A 16,527-nucleotide genomic window follows, 5' to 3' on the forward strand; every position below is an offset into this window, starting at 1 on the left:
TTCAAATCATATATTTTTGTTAAATATTAAATATGTAAAACTTACACAAGAGATTTCTTCCAGCTTGTCATAGACAAGTGTGAGAAAGCCAAGTGTCTTTTTACATTTTTCAAGCTATTTTTCTCTGACTAGGCATTGACTGTTACATTATAGAGTTGTATAGAATCTCAGGCAGTTTGGGTTCAAGCGGCCATTTGAATAGTTTCTTTCTCCGGTTCTTAGGTTTTTATTATTGCTGTTATTATTTTTGTTACAATTTATTCACTTTGGTTTTTTAATTTTTTTTATTCATTATTTATTACAGTTTATTCACTTTGTATCCAGCTGTGGCTCCTCCCTCATCTCCTTCCAGTCCCACCCCCCCCCTCTTCTCCTCCTATGCCCCTCCCCTAGTCCACTGAGAGCTGAGGTCCTCCTCCCCTTCTATCTGATCCTAGCCTATCAGGTCTCATCAGGACTTTCAGGATCCTCTTTCTCTGAGGCCTAGTAAGGCCACCTTGCCTGGGGGAGATAATCAAAGAGCAGGCAATGGAGTCCATGCCAGAGACTGCCCCTGCTTTATCTGTGTGTTTTTGTGTGCACATGTTTGTAAACAAGAATTCACATATGTGCACTTACTGTGCACTTACTGTGGTGCAGTTGTCTATAAAGACGAGGGCAACAGATCTGGGAACATAGTTACAGGCTTCATGAGCCGTGATGTTGGTCCTGGGGACTGACTGTGGTCCTCTGCAAAAGCAGCCAGTTCTCTTTAACTTCTGAGCCATCTCTCTAGTCCTTTCAAGTGGCCATATCCATCCTACCAAAATACAGTTAGACAAACCCTGCATTTTCTGACCAAAGTTTGGGAAAACAAAGAGAGACAAGAGAGAAGGCAATGTTAAGGATGTTAGATGACTTGATATAGGATCATTCTTCATCAGGAGACTTCCTGCCAAAGGCTGATTTTTAAACTAAACTTTTTATTAGTTTGCTCTGTCTTCACTTATTCTTTCAAATGTTATGTTGTCTTTTTCCTTTAGATATTGAAATGTATGAATGCTTCCTCCGGATTAGGAGTTTAGTAACTTAATTATATGGTTCACACTTAATTTTGGCATAATTATATTCTTCAATCTCTTTAATCTTATAATGACTCCTCCCTTTTAGCAAGAATTAGTTAAAAAACACAAAGAGGAACTGAGAGGATTTGTAGTCTTGGTTTGCTATGGAATTTTTTCATTTGCTTTAAAAAAGGTATGGTTGAAAAAAATGTTTTCATTTGGAAGTGTTGGGAGTGGGTGAGAGGCATGTTTACCTAAAAGGGTTTGATGTCAGAGTTATCATTTTTACTCTTTAGTTATTCAACTAATAAATAATAGTATTTATTATTAAACTATTACTCTATTTGTATTTGTCACTATGTTTCATATGTCAAATGCTGCCAGTCCCAGCTTGGACTTGTCAAGAGCTTGCATGGCACGGTTTGTTAAGAGTGCGTGCATCTTTTTCACTGGCAGCAACATTACCAGAAGTAGAGGCACCTGTCTTCCCAGCTGGCATTTGCTCACCAGAAAGAAGGTCACTTAACACCATTTTAGCCTCCTGGACAGCTGTATATAAACTGCCTGGGGGTGTAAGAGACCTAAATTCTGTTTAAGAAAATAAGAACAAAAAAGCAAAAATGGGCTTCAGTGGCTGAACCCAGTCTGGCCTTCTAAATAATTGCTGTTTTGATTTGTGGTTGTGTGTGTGGGAGGGGGGAGGAATGTGCTGGCTTAGTTGTGTAGAAAATGCTGTGTGTTTCCATTGGTCTGAATACTCCATCAGCTTTTAGTGACTTAGTCTCTTCATGGGTTATCACGTGGTTTGGTTTAAAGTGGATCTCTTGCTTAGTACAGGCCTTAGTTTAAACACAGATATTATCTCAGCAACTGCCATATTTCTCTCTCTTCTTTTTCTTGTTTTGCTCATTTTAATTGTCTGTTTTCCATAAAAAGCTAAACTTCGGAGTGTAGGCTACTTCTGCATTAACTACTCCTTTTTATAGAGCACACTACCTATATCACCTCGGGGATTATGTGCTTCTTTCATAGACAACCCTTATGTGGAAAAACAAAGGAAGGGATAAAGAATACATTTCACTGGCAAAAAAATAAAAATAAAAAATGAAAGAGTAAATATTCCTTGTTATAGGAGCCATGACTCACAGTCTTTCAAATAATTAAGAGGTAGCTATGAGAATTTTGGTTTTTAATCAGGGTATACATTAATTACAAGATGTACAGATTTTAAGGGCCTAGTTCATTTGAGTTTGGCTTAGTGGATGTATCTATGTAATCAGTATCATGATTAAGATGCAGAATTTGTCTGCTGTTACCAACAGTTTCCTTATGATGCACCTCTGTGAACCATGCATAGCCACACTGCTGCATATTCTTGGACCTGATTTTTACCTTTGCTAAACACTCATAGAATATAACCAAAGAGGACCTGGTTTGCAAAAATATGTGCCTGGTGTATTTCATTCAACTTAAAGTTTTTAGATTTATCTATATTATAGATGAACGATTTGATTATTGTGGAACAAGATATTACCTATGTTAAAAACCATTGAATTAGTAATGAAAAATCTGTACCATTACAAGACCACGTCCTGGTCCTGTAAGCTAACCTTAGAAGAGTTTGGAGTTGGCCTTTTCTGAGTTTCCACTGACTTGCTGCTAAGAGTTCTGAAAGTATATATAATGATTCTTAACAGAAGCATTTGAAAGAGTCACCAAACTCATATCTTTGTACTAGGAGCCCTCCCATTTGATAAGCTAAGATTTGGAGGTCTGCTTTTAGATTGTGAAAGAACCTGGGCACCCCTATATCTCCAGGTTTCTGCATATCTACACCCTCGGTGTCCCTTTGCATCGGTATAATACTGTGAGTGATTATGTAAGCATAATGGGTTGTAAGATTTGGGAGCTCCAAAATTAGATGTCTCACTGCAAGCCTTTCTTAAAACATATTTTCTATGACATAAATATTTAAGACTTTAAAGAGTGGGCTTGGCTAGAATTTCTAAGGAGCTTCACAAAGCAGTGTTGTCTGTTTGTAGGCAGCTTAAGAGGCTTTCCAAGAATAGCTTGTGGAAAATAGATTCATTGAACTGAATTAGAGAAATCTGTGAGTAACGGCCAAAGCCAGTTTTTGTTGTTGTTCTTCCATAAATGGACACATGGAATGTGAGTTGATACTGAAGGCTGTCCTCCAGAACATGCTGCTTGAGGAACAGTGTCCCGCTCACTCAGGTCAGCAATCTCACAGGCGTGATGGAGTGCTAGGATTTCACTATAGAGTTTTAGGTCAAAAAGAAAAAAGTAGATTTTTAAGCAACAAAATGTGTTAGTCCACTTCATAAGTAGAGTGATTAGGTAAGGCTGGCAACCTTCTCCTTCTACTGAAAACCTTGGTGATATTACTGAGATTACAAAAGAAGTATGTAATGGTCAAAAATAGTTTAAACGAGTATGAAGCCAGTGAAGACAACATTTCCCAGAGGTGGCTAAAACTATTGAGCCATACATGATGTAAAAAAAGAAAAGGCCTTTTGTTTTTGTTGTTATTGCTGTTGTTTGTTTGTGTGTATACTTTTTGAGGACAGGGTTTTTTCTGTAGCCCTGGCTGTCCTGGAATTCACTATGTAGACCAGGCTGGCCTCTAACTCAGATATCTGCCTGCCTCTTCCTCCCAAGTGCTGGGATTAAAGGCATGTGCCACCACAGCTCAGCAGAAAGGGGGGCTTTTTAAGTGTTCTCCCAGTGCAAATTTTTATACAACAGCTTGGTTCCAAATATGTGGAAATGTATTCAGTGGCAAAAGAAAATCCAAATGACATACAGCAGAGAGTTAAGGTTTCTTCTGTGTTTTTCTTTCCCTTAGATCTGTTAGAGACACATCAAGGATTGCGGAGTACAGAAGGGGACAAAGGGTTGTATATCAAAAAAGACTCAACTCTCAGAGGAAGACAGAAGAGTTCATCGTAGGTAATGGCTGAATCCTATGTTTGGTTTTTTGTTATTGAAAAATTAGTGAAACTGGTGTAAAGATGGATGACGTCAGCCTAAAGGTGATGAATGTACTTCATTATCTTTCATAGTTGTATTGTTTTCAGACTCACTTCAGCATTTAAGTGATTGTAGTTTAGTCTTGAGTTCCTTATCTTTGCAGTCATTTGAAAAATACTACAGGTTTCACTGACGTGGGACCAAACACAAAGCCTTCAGTATGAAAAGAATTCTTCAGTAGAGAAAGCTTCAGACTCATAGGACCTAAACATTGTGACTCCTTCTGTCTTCTTTTGCTTCCACTTATCATGAAAGCTAGCAGAAAATGTCCTCATCACAAGTTGTGCTGTCTTAGCAATACTTTTACCTTCTCTTGGTTCTATTTGCTTTTCTAGATTTTTTTTTTTTTGCTTGATTTTGTGTCTTTCATTTAAGACATTTTTATGGTCACAGAAAAGTTCATTTTGCAACTACAGAGAATTTCTGGGTAAAATCTTTCAAAACACATCTAGTTTGCACTGTTATTGAGATTCTAATTTGTGTAATAATTTGTTACAATTGATGACTTAATATTGGTACCTTCCTATGTATGTCATTATAGAATGGTTTCCTGCTAGAATGACTATTCTATAGGTTTTGACAACCAGTGTTACTGTTCATATGCACTGCCCTAAAGTTTCCTGTTCACCTTGTTTACCCCTTCCTTCTTTGCTGATATTCTGGCAAGCTACAGTAATTTTTGACCTCGATAATTTTGTCTCTTCCAGAATGTGATGTAATTTCAGCCATACCATAGATAGATGTTTCATATTGATGTCTTTGTCTTTCACTTAACAGGGATGTGTATGTGTGTGTGTGAGAGAGAGAGAGAGAGAGAGAGAGAGAGAAAGACGGAGAGAGAGATTATAGATAATTTCTTTACATATCAGTTTATCCATTCACATGCTCAAGTTGCTTATAAGTTTGAGAGCTGTTTAAGGAAATATAGAAAACCTTTGTTTTCAGCCTTGTATAGCAAGCTGCTTTCAACTCACTCAGATGTGTACCCAAGGACTATGATGAGTAAATAAAATATCAATGAAATATGATTTTTAAAGAAATTGCCAAACGGCAGCTGTCACACTTCACATTTCCCTCAGCCATGTAAGCGAGTTCCTGCTGTTCCTGGTCTTCACAGACCTTCCCTGTTGTCATTGCATCATGTGTTAGCATTGTAATGGACACGTTGTGCTTTTTCCCTTGTCTTTGTTTGAATAGAGTTAGTTACACATTCGTTTTATTAAAAAGAGAGCTTCATTACCCAAGAAACTCTGGATACCTAGCTGGTAGCATCTTCTTGAGTATTTATTAAGGATGACATTGATTAAGAATTTGAATTTCTTCCTGGGCCTTGCCAACTAGTGTAATGCTGTTTGGTGAAGTACATGTGTTTGGAATAACAGAGTGACCTATTGTTCATTGTCATAGTTGGCAAAGGCTCTTGCAATAATAAATTATTGTAATTAGAATATGTGAGGTACACCAAAACTTTTCTCTTCGAAGCCAAAATATAAATTTCTGTTAATCTACATTAAAATAAATCATGTCTGATGCTTCTCACGATGGGTTTCTGTCATGAACAACATTACACTCAAGGCCACGCCACTCAGAATATAGCCAGTCATCTGATATGGAAGTAGGACGGGGAATAGTTAGTACTCATATGGGAGACATCAAAGTAGACATACCTGTGTTTCTTATAAGTAACCCCAAACTTTCAGTGACTCCATTTATGATATTTATACTTTTATGTCATATGATATTAATTTACATAAGTTTCTACATCTTCAGTTATTGGAGTTTTGATTTGGTCAGCCATCGCATGAGAATATTGAGACAACAAGACTTTAAAATAATTTATTTATTATTTATTACAGTTTATTCACTTTGTATCTAGGCTGTGGCCCCCTCCCTAACCTCCTCCCAATTCCACCCCTTCTCCCTCCTCTCCCCCTAAGCCACTCCCCTAGTCTAATGATAGGGAGGTCTTCCTCCCCTTCTACCTGACCCTAGCCTATCAGGTCTCATCAGGACTGGCTGCATTGTCTTATTCTGTGGCCTGGTAATGCTGCTCCCCCGGGGCGGAGGGTGATCAGAGAGCTTGCCACTAAGTTTATGCCAGAGATAGCCCCTACTGCCCTTACTAGGGAACCCATTTAGAGATTTTTAATTGTAAACATTTGGAATACCCTCCCACTTGAACCCCCCCCAAACACACATTCATGTGCACACACACAGTTTTGTTTTTGTTTTTGTTTTTGTTTTAGTTTTTCTAGACGACATTTCTCTGTGTAGCCTTGGCTGTCCTGGACTCACTTTGTAGATCAGGCTGGCCTTGAAATCACAGATATTTCACCTGTCTCTGCCTCCATGAGTGCTGGGATTAAAGGTGTGTGCCACCACACCTGGCTTCCCCATTTTTCTAATCGGAAATATAAACTATCTACAACCTCTGATGAAAGATGCCTCTAAGAATTTGAGATGGAAAGAAGCATGAGATCTTCAAATCACTGTTTCCTATAGAAGGGATGTAGGAAGGTAGGTGAAGGGAAAGCAGACTACTGGTGGAAAGACAAAACATTCACAATTCAAAGAAATTATTGCTTTAGACCTGCATACAGTTAATCTCAGAAGGGGCAGAACATGAGGGTGGAGGTAAAAGGCATTTGGGAATGAGTATAATTCCCGAGTGGAAAAACCATGTGCTCTTCTTTCTGGCTTCAGTTTCATTTTTGTTTATATTGCTTTCATTCTTCTCGTTCATCTTGTCCAGTGACAATACATCATTTTTACTGCATATAGAACCTCTAACTGTGATGTCAACAAACATTTCCCGCATGTTAGAAATGTATAGCTGCTTGTCAGAATCCACCGAGGTGTGAAGAGATGAGTCTTGATTGGACTGAGACCCATGTTGAAAAGAGCCTCAATGTGCACAGTGTCTCACATTGAAAATTTTAAGAAGATAATTTCCGGCTTTAAGGAAGAAAAATCAGCCAACAGTAAGAGAAAGGGATTAAGAGGATGAACAGGAAATGCAATTAACATGCTAATTAGCTAATTAAATGTGAAGAAACCTGAACGCTACTATTTCTATGAAAAGGGAGAGGAGGTAGTAGGTTATACAGAGAGACTTGACTTAACTAGGGTATTTTTATCATTCAGCTACTAGAAGCTGAACTCAGGTCTAGGCCTTTAAAAGGCAGTGGTGACAACAGGCCATCTATGCTAACAGGCTGCAGTTCACAAAGATGTTGCCGTCTTCTCTACAGTCCATACATTGATATGATGACTTGGGTCAACATGGCCAGGAGTTAGAAACTTATGCAAGTAAAAAGAAGGAATGTTGTAAGAGTTCAGTCATTCTTTCTACCACAGGAGGGAAGTTGTCACCCAGAAGAGAATTCCCAGCAGTGCTAAAAACACTGTCCCTTTGATTTCAGCCTAGAACCTTCAGAAACAAATCTATGCTGTTGCTAACTCATCCACTTCAGTCAACAAGGAAATTAAATAATGACTAGGAAACGTTTAAAATATGTGCAGTGTGTTGAAATTTGATAATTTAATGCAAAAATTACAAATTTAAACAGAGTTAGGGAAATGGCAATAGGCTAAAATGTTAAATATGGCAGTATTTGAGTTTTCACTGAGAAGCCTGGGCAGATATTTAAAGAAAGTGACATTTGAGCTAGTACTCACAGGAAGTGCACTCCAGAAGAAGGGATGAGAGAGAAAGGGGAGGGAAGAGGGGGAGGAAGGAAAGAAGGAAGGAAGGCAGGACATGTTGTGTCTGATTCGCGAGACCCCGAAAGACCACCACCAGGATTCTAGTCCCTTGCAAACACATGAGGATCTTTTTATTACAAGCTGCAGCTTGGGCTCACACACCCTCACTACTGAATAGATGAGAGCCAAGAGCCCTGTGCTCAGGTTACTTGGGTCATTTAAAGAGTCTAGTCTGGTCCCTCCCAGCATGCCCAAAGCAGGGGGATTCCTACCTGACAAGCATCTATTGGTCGAAACACAAAAACGATGCTGCATTTTGAACTGATTGGCTATAGGAAGGCCCCCAAACCATTAATGGTCTAGCTTCCCTTGTTTTTCTGCCCTAGAGGAGAAGGGCCAGTTTCCAAGCAATTGTATCTCTACTGGGCAGGAAAAGAATGCAGTAAAGCTAGTTCTCTCCTTCAGGGCATTAAGGCTAGTTCTTCCCCACATGTCTCCACCTAGCTAGCCTTCCTTCAGGCTTGTGCTGTAACTTTTAAAACAGTACCCACTGATTTTTAATTCTTTGGTCTCTCAGAAGGAAAAAAGGAAGGACAGGAAGGAAAGGTAGAAAGAACATAGTAGCTCCTACCATATGAAAGGCTAAGGCTGCAGTTTCTTTAGTTCAAAATCAGCTGGTACTATATAGTACTATATAGTGAGTTGAAGGACAGTGTGGGATACAGAATGAGACCTATCTCAAAAAAAAAAAAAGAAGAAGAAAAGAAAAAAGAAAAATATGCAAAGGAATAAGGGATTCTCATATAGGAGCCAGCAGACGCTGTTCCAAGAATAGCCCCCACTGAATTAAAATTCTAACTCAAGGCAATTTTACTAATTCCCAAACACTAAAATGAAGACTTTATCGACTGTAGAAAATTTCCCCTTTTGAAGTCTTGCTTCAAGTCAGAGTAATTCTATCTGTAAAGGACAAAGAAGAGAGCTAAGCTATAGTCCCTGGGCCTTGCCTAGCTTTAAAGTCTGTCTGAGTAGGCCAGGAACATTGGGAAGGGAAGGAAAAACAGTGTTCAAGTTTTCCCTCAAGGCTGGGTGAAAGGGCATGGCTAAGGAAAAGAAGTCCCACAGTGTCCAGCAGAACCACAAGATATGAGGAGAAAGATGGGAAAATTAAGAAAAACAAAAACCTGTAGAGCCAGGCGGCGGAGTCCTGGGGCCATGAAGACACTGACCCTAAGGAGTGAATTTGTTGGCTGAGAGACAGGATTTGAAGCTAATTATGGTTCCTGTAGAGACACAATGAGAACCCTGAACCGTGAAGAATTAGTACCATCTGAGACAAGATGTTTGTTTTCAACTGTACATCACAGATACTTTAATAACATTTATAACTCTGTTTTTGCTAAAAAATGTGCTGACAAATTAGACAGATGAACATTGTGTGTGTTAAGCTGCAACTAGAGGTGCCTATGCCTTGCTCTGTATGCAGGAACTTCACAAACCAAAGCACTGCTTGCTTCAGGTCATCACTCAGATTCACATTTTATTGATGCATAAAGCTTATTTATAGTACCGACTGCATTTCCTTTTCTTCTAAAGCCCAAAGAAGTACATGATTGTAAAAGGATTGAGTGGGCTGTTGGGTGGGGCTCGGAAGTCGGCTCAGTAAATGAAGTGCTTGCTGTATGATTATTATGACCTGAGTTCAGATTCCTACAACCTACGTAAAAAGTTGGGTATGGCATCATTGCATCTCAAAAAAGGGAAAAAAGAGACAAGAAAGGGGGAAAACTGATGGAGGAACATACTGAGTTTCAAAGTCTAACCTCCACAAATGCATTAATGGGCAAATACGGTCACAGAACTTGCACACACACACAGACACACACACACACACACACACACAGCTTAGACACACTCACTCACACACATACACACACACACATACATACACAGGCTAACAATATTTGATAGTCTCCTCCTTAGCATCTTGTATGTTTCTTAACGTATGTAAGAATTAATAATTCAATACATTTCTTAGAATTTTGACTTAAAGGTATTTTGAAGTAGAGGTTTTATGAGGTCAGTACAAGTCAGCTTTGGCTCCTGCTCACTCTAAGAGAGATTTTATTTAAAAAAAAAGAAAATCTTTCAATGCTGTGTAGCAAGCCTTCCAGGAAACAGGTGCTTTGAAAGAAGTGAAAGATTAGATATATTAAAAATGGGAACATGTCTTAATATAAAAAAGAATGGGCTTATTTTTCTTGGAAACAAATTGAGAAAGTGTGTCAAAGTTAATGTGGCAGATGGCAGGAAGTATTTGAGATTTCAGGACTATTTGTAAGGGACATTCTGAAGAAAATCAAATTCACATTCAAGGTCACTGCAATGGCCCTTCTCTGTCCTCTTCTCCATCATCCTGTCTATACTATAATCCACTCTCAAAACAAGGATCTACAATCTGTCTTTTATAACACCATTCTTCCTTATGAATTCAAAAGAACATGCCACTTCTCTGAGGAATATTTTCAATTTAAACAGGAGAACAAGGTGATACCTCTATTTAAAACATCCTAGGTGAGTCTGTATGTAAGACCTGGACATTTTAATTATTTTTTTCTCTTGTGGGTACACTTTGATCTTTATTTTTCCATCTATTTCACATTAAAGGAACTGTGTAGTCTTCATAATTACAACATGATATTATTCTCATTGGCTTTAATTAACCTGCTTTATTCTTTTTCAATTCCACAACTAATTTGCTTAAATTTATTGTAAATGAAAAGTTCTAACTACAAAAGTTGCATGTTGCTTTAATAATTTACCATTTGACACTTGTGCTTCAAATAGCAGAAAAAAAAAACAGATGATGATTTTATATTGTGCAATAAATATCACCAGTTTTTTCATGAAGGTATTGTTCCAGGAATGATCTTCATTTTTAAAGGTGTTGCTATTGGTTTTCTTCACACAAAGTGAAAAATGCCAGTTGTAATAGGAAGATAGTAATCTAGTGTATTTGTATTGGGGGATTCGGGGATCTAGCAGTAAGAATAATTCTTTGCTAAAAAAAAAAATTGACAAATTGCAGTAAGAGGGACAGAGTTGAATTGCTTAACTTGGCAATGTTAGAAGTGGTCATTTAGAATAAATACTTTTAAAAAGATTTTTTTTTTGATTAGCCACTGTAACTGCCCTCAAAACAAGAATTCTTAATTTTCATAAGCCCGAAAATATTCATGGAACTTTTCTCCTGCCTTCAGTCTCCCAAAGCACTAAAGGCATATGCTTTGTAGACTCAGAACGAGAGAGGCAATAACACTTATCCAACATCTGAGAGCCTCACATCAAAGTTGCCAATAAATTATGCTTTCCTTTTCCCACAACAGGACAACAAAAGGGCAATTCGGGGGGGCCGAAGTGAATCAAGTGAGTGTGTGGTTGCGCTGTGATCCCTGGAGACGGCAGTGATGTTGACCTGATTGTTTTCTCTGCCACTAGTGTCACCAGAGGGACTCTGGGGGCTGGGTGTGCATGTGCACACTTGTGTGTGTGTGGTTTTGCATACAAGAGTGCACAAGATAGGAAAACGTCTTTTGTTGCTTTGGAAACATCATTTTAACCTTTTTGCATCTGAATTTTTCTGAGAAAAGCATCCACTTCATCTCACAATGGCCTCAACGGGAACAATTTAATAGTCCCTCTAAAAGCTTGTAAGGGCTCTCAAACTCGAGGACACAGTTTTGCAAAGGCACCCTCAGACTCTGTCAATCTTAATTTCAGGAGTTGCAAGCCTGATGGGTTCATTTACCATGACATCACAGGCAGGAATAATTTTTCAGAAGTTGTTAAAAATGTTAGTCAAATCATGATCAGAAATTTCATGTTGATGTTGTGTGATGAACATAACGTAGTAGGTTCAGAATGGACAATTTGACTTTCACATTTTAAATGACAGCAACTTAAGAGACACATCCCTGAGGTATCATTAAAATGACCTTTGGAGCAACTTCTCTTCCTCTCTGTGTTACTCTGAATTGTGGAACTTGTGGGACCAGTGTTGGTAGTCTTCTGAAAGATCTGTGTGGCCATCTAGATTTTCTTATCATGTATCTGTATCTCAGAGGCTCTGTGCCATATTAAGCTCTCAGATAGGGTGTACCTTGGGAGACAATTGTTCCAATTGTGCTTTTTATTATTTATTTATTTAAAAATCTTTTCATGTTGGTGTATGTCTTAGTCACTGTTCTATAACTGTGAGGAGAAACCATGACCAAGGCAACTCTTATCAATGAAAGCATTTAATGGGGGGGGGGGGGCTGCCTTACAGTTTCATAGGTTTGGTCCATTATCATTATGCTAGGTAGTGTGGTGTCAGGCATGCCTGTGCTGAAGAAGTAGCTGGGAGCTATATCCTGATCCATAGACAAGAAGAGAGAGATGGGAGGGGGGGCTACATGGCCTTTTGACACCTCAAAACGTATCCCCTGGTAACCCATGTCCTCCAGTAGTGCCACACCTCCTAATCCTTCTAATCCTTTCAAAGAGTTGTACTTCCTGGTGACTGATCTTTCAAATATATGAGACTATGGGGACCATTCTTATGTAAACCTGCATAGTGTATATTTTAATGGGTCTCAAAAATTCTCTAATACATTGTTAACACATAAATAAGATGAACGTGATTGATGACATTTTTAATTAATGAAGCTAGATTCTTGTCCATTTGCTGATTCCAACCAACTACATGAACAAATGGCAAAACCCTTTTGAAAAATGATGGCTGGGAGGAAGTTGATCGCATGAGGTAATTAATTATGAGGTGTTTAATAACAGTCAACTGTTAGGGCTGGAGTACTCTACTGATAGCAATTCAGTTACACTATGTAAGAAGTGGCACCATAATTTGAATAGTTTCGATTATTTTATTGCATTGCTGTGAAGTTCTCAAAGAAACAAGAACAGTTTTAAGATTGATGTTTAAGTTAACAATGGTGCAATCAACTCCAGGGACATTATATTAAAGAGCAAGTATCAGCTAAAAGACTACATTTTTAGCTATATAAGATGCTGTGGACTAGAAGTAAGTGCAAATGAATTTTTGTTGACAAACAGAATTAAAAGTGTGTATGTGTTTTTAAATTCACAATAGATTTTTATTGCCTTGTTGGTTCCAAGTTTGTCATTTTTCTCTCTAGTGTCTAATTTTTTTTAAAGAGAAACAAAGACACTTTTCAGTTTTATTTGCATTTGCAAAAAATTTGCAACTGTGGGAAGTAATCTTCTGAGTGTGGAATAAAGCTTTTTATTTTATAAAAAAAATTGCAGAGACTCATAGCTTTTATTGGGAAGGCACAAAATATTGGTTATTTATAGTGTCTAATTTTTAATTTCAACATTTCTAAGTTTTTCCAATTAAATACATTTTAAGTGCTTTCTGGGCTGGAGAGATGCCTCAGCAGTTAGGAGCACTGGTTGCCCTGGCAAAGGAGCCAACTCCAGTTCCCATTACCCATGTGGTGGCTCAGAAATGCCTGTCTCTCCAGTCTCAGGGTATCTGATGACAAGTTCTGACTCTCACTGGCACGCATGTGGTACCCAGTCATACATGTAGGCAAAACACGCAAACACAAAAATACAGAAATAATTGATGAAAGCATTTCCTAGTTTTGGTTTTAAAGCTCGTACCTAAAAGCAACAACAATAATTTAAAAACTAGAACACTAAATTTGCAAAAAGCCAAAGGGAGGCTTGATAGAAAAATGTAAATCTACCTTTTACTTGTACGCGTAAGTCACATTGACCAAAAGGTAGAACTTGACGGTCTTTTGTCTCTAAAGACAAATTGCAGAAATGTTAACTCTTGTGTCAGTAACAGCCAAAGAGAATGCAGTGAGGCTGAGCCGCCGCTGGGCTGCTCTTGTAATGAAAAGCCTTGGACTTCACTTCAAGTGTCCACTTGTGTCTTGGCATTAAGCTTTCGGTGCAGGGCAGGGTTTGAGACGAGTATATGCGTGAATAGCATTCGAGTCAAGCATTCAAGTCAAGACTCTGGAGCGCCGTTCTATTCTACCCTCTTAAAGGCTTGAAAGTGCTGGTGAAGTAGGCGTCCACGGCGGCTCCCGTACCTTCTACACCACAATATTTTCTCTTAATAATAGGAGCGTGTAATCCCCCAGATGGCTCATTTATTCACCTCAGCAAACACTGACTGAAAATCTCCTGTGTGCTCCGCGTTGTATACGGTGTGGAAGGGTATTTTCTTTTCTTTTCTTTTAGGGAGTATACATCCTTATGGTTTGGGCATAAAATGGCCTCAGAAATACGTGTGTTGGAAACTTTGTCTCGGTCCGTGACACCATTGAGATGCCCCTCAGCAGTGGTTTGAAATAAGCTATTAGGAGTAGGGCCCTGGTTTGAGGAAGTACGTCACTGAGTGCTCGTCTTTAAAGGACATACTTGTTCCTAGGCCCTCCCTGCCTGTCTTCACACCTGACCACGTGAGCTGTGTGGCTCTACCATGTCATTCCACCCTGATATTTTGCCCTTGCCCCAGGCCTCAAGCAATCAAGACAGATAATCGTGACCTGAAATTTCTGTAAATGTGGCAAAAATATCTTTCTTCCCTTAGGTTGTTTTGTAGCCGAATTGAAAAGCTAACACAGGCACACTCATTAAGGAAATAAAAATTGCTCAATTATTTTCATAGATGCCATTAGATGAAACACTATGAAGAAAAGAAAAAGATGAGATGAAACAGTGGACTGGGACGCCTTGACATAAAGTGTGTGGAACACTCCAGAGAAAACAGTATATTCTAGGGATGTATTCATTAAACGGCTTCTTGGATAAAAATATCAGACCGCAAAGACAGGTGTAGAGAATGACTTCTCTGTAACATACCTCAAGATTCCATTAACTGTTAGTGCTAAGGTTATAGGCTGAGTGCTGTGATATGCTCTTGTAATACCAGCAGTCAGAGGTTAATGTAGGTGTCGTGGTTAGGGTTCTGTTTCTTGAAGAGACACCATGAGCACAGAAACTCTTATACATAACAACAGTTCACTGGAGCTGGCTTACAATTCAGAGTTTTAGTCTCTTAACATCATGACTGGCAGGAAACATGGTGCAGCGTAAGCAGACATAGAGAAGGGCCTGAGAGGTCTACATCTTGATCTGCAGGCAGTAGAAGGACAATGTGTCACACTGGCCAAACTTGAGCTCGGATGACATCAAAGCCTGCCTCCACACTGAAACACTTCCTTCTACAAGGCCGTAACTTCTCCTAGTCCCACTCAATATGGCCAATACTTGAAACACACGAGTCTATGAGGACCATTACTATTCAAACCACTGCGACAAGGGATGGAAGATCAGAGGACGAGTTGGACTACATAGGGAGACCCCAACAATGTAGAATTAAGATTATCAAATACTTCCACTACAACTTGGCAATTGTGTCCTCTTCACTATCCTCCTTCCTACCTAATCATGGGCTTACTCATCATTTATAAAAGCTATTACAGGCAGTGACTACACCTGGTGGACATTTATGGTAAATAGTTATGGGAAGTTCAACTGTGTGTGGTTTAAATTGATTCCTGCAGAGGATCTGCCTTGTTTTTCCCTTTCACTTGATTAACCTTATGAGGCTTCACTTGTTCTTCGTTACTTAAAGAAGGTTATAAAAAGTTGAGTGCTACATTTTTATTGTGTTACACATTTTATAGTCTCTAATAAATTATATATTTTATGAAATTATGTCAATAATAGCTTGTCAATAAACTTGCTTGGCCATGCTCTCAATCCGTTGTCTTGGGTCTCACAATTCCCAACAAAAATTCTATAGTTAGACTAGACTAGGTAATTACCCTTCACCTACTATACATTTTTTTATAAATTAATTCAATTTACATCTCGGTCATAGACCCCTCCCTCCTGTTCTCCCACTACTACCCTCCCCCCTGTATTCCCTGTCCCTATTCCTCAGAATAAGGGAGCCCCCTACCCAGACACCCCAGCTCATCTAGTCATGTGAGGACTGAGTTCATCTTCCTTCCATTTTGTAAGGTAGTCCCATTAGGGGGAAGTGATTCAAAAATGTCGCCTACTCTACTTTAATTTACCTCACATCTAAGCAAATCACCTTCATTAGCATGGTCAGTCATCCTCTCCCCTAAGAGCTTGTTCAGTCTTCATGAAGCCATCAATTGCCAACTCATTCCAGAGGTTTATTTCTTCCTGATTTCCAATTTTCATGATTAGATAAAGTGCTCTTTGCACCATCTACTGTGCGAATGAAGATCATTCTGAGCAATCAGACTGTTGACATTCTAGGAAATGTCACCCTCACTCTGTAGGGGCACACTGATTTTGTGAAGGACCCCAGAGGAACCCTGCCAAAGAACTTTAATCACATCAATGTAAAGTTGACTCACCATGGGAATACAAGGAGGAGGCTCCAGGCTGACAAATAGTGGGGAAACAGAAAGAAAATGGCCATTATAGAAATATCTGTAATCAGATTTAAAACATAATCAGGGGTGTTACAGTGGGCTTTCATTATGTCTGTGTATGCCCACTTAGTAATCAATATCATTATTCAAGAGAATAGGTCTTTGGGTGAAATCTGAATTTCTTTGATGAAAAGTACATCCTCAGGCTTCCTTTGAGGACAGGCATTGTTTGTTCTGTTTTACAACCCCAGAAGATAGAATTAATTCTTGAAAAA

The 16,527-nt window shown here is 38.8% G+C and overlaps 1 protein-coding gene across 7 annotated transcripts in view; it reads left to right on the forward strand.

The window, feature by feature from the left end:
• The window catches only part of B3galt1 (beta-1,3-galactosyltransferase 1), a 547,096-nt gene that overhangs the window by 184,131 nt on the left and 346,438 nt on the right, over positions 1-16,527 (forward strand). For 4 of the 7 annotated variants that reach the window (XM_060390325.1, XM_060390324.1, XM_060390330.1 and 1 more), the window contains exon 2: positions 3,910-4,013. The exons of the other annotated variants lie outside the window; for them this stretch is intronic. The gene's annotated coding sequence lies outside the window, so the exon portion shown is untranslated. The remainder of the gene's footprint in view (positions 1-3,909; positions 4,014-16,527) is intronic. 7 annotated transcript variants of the gene reach the window in all.

The sequence above is a fragment of the Meriones unguiculatus genome, chromosome 8, assembly GCF_030254825.1.
Source record: "Meriones unguiculatus strain TT.TT164.6M chromosome 8, Bangor_MerUng_6.1, whole genome shotgun sequence".
Taxonomy (NCBI): domain Eukaryota; kingdom Metazoa; phylum Chordata; class Mammalia; order Rodentia; family Muridae; genus Meriones; species Meriones unguiculatus.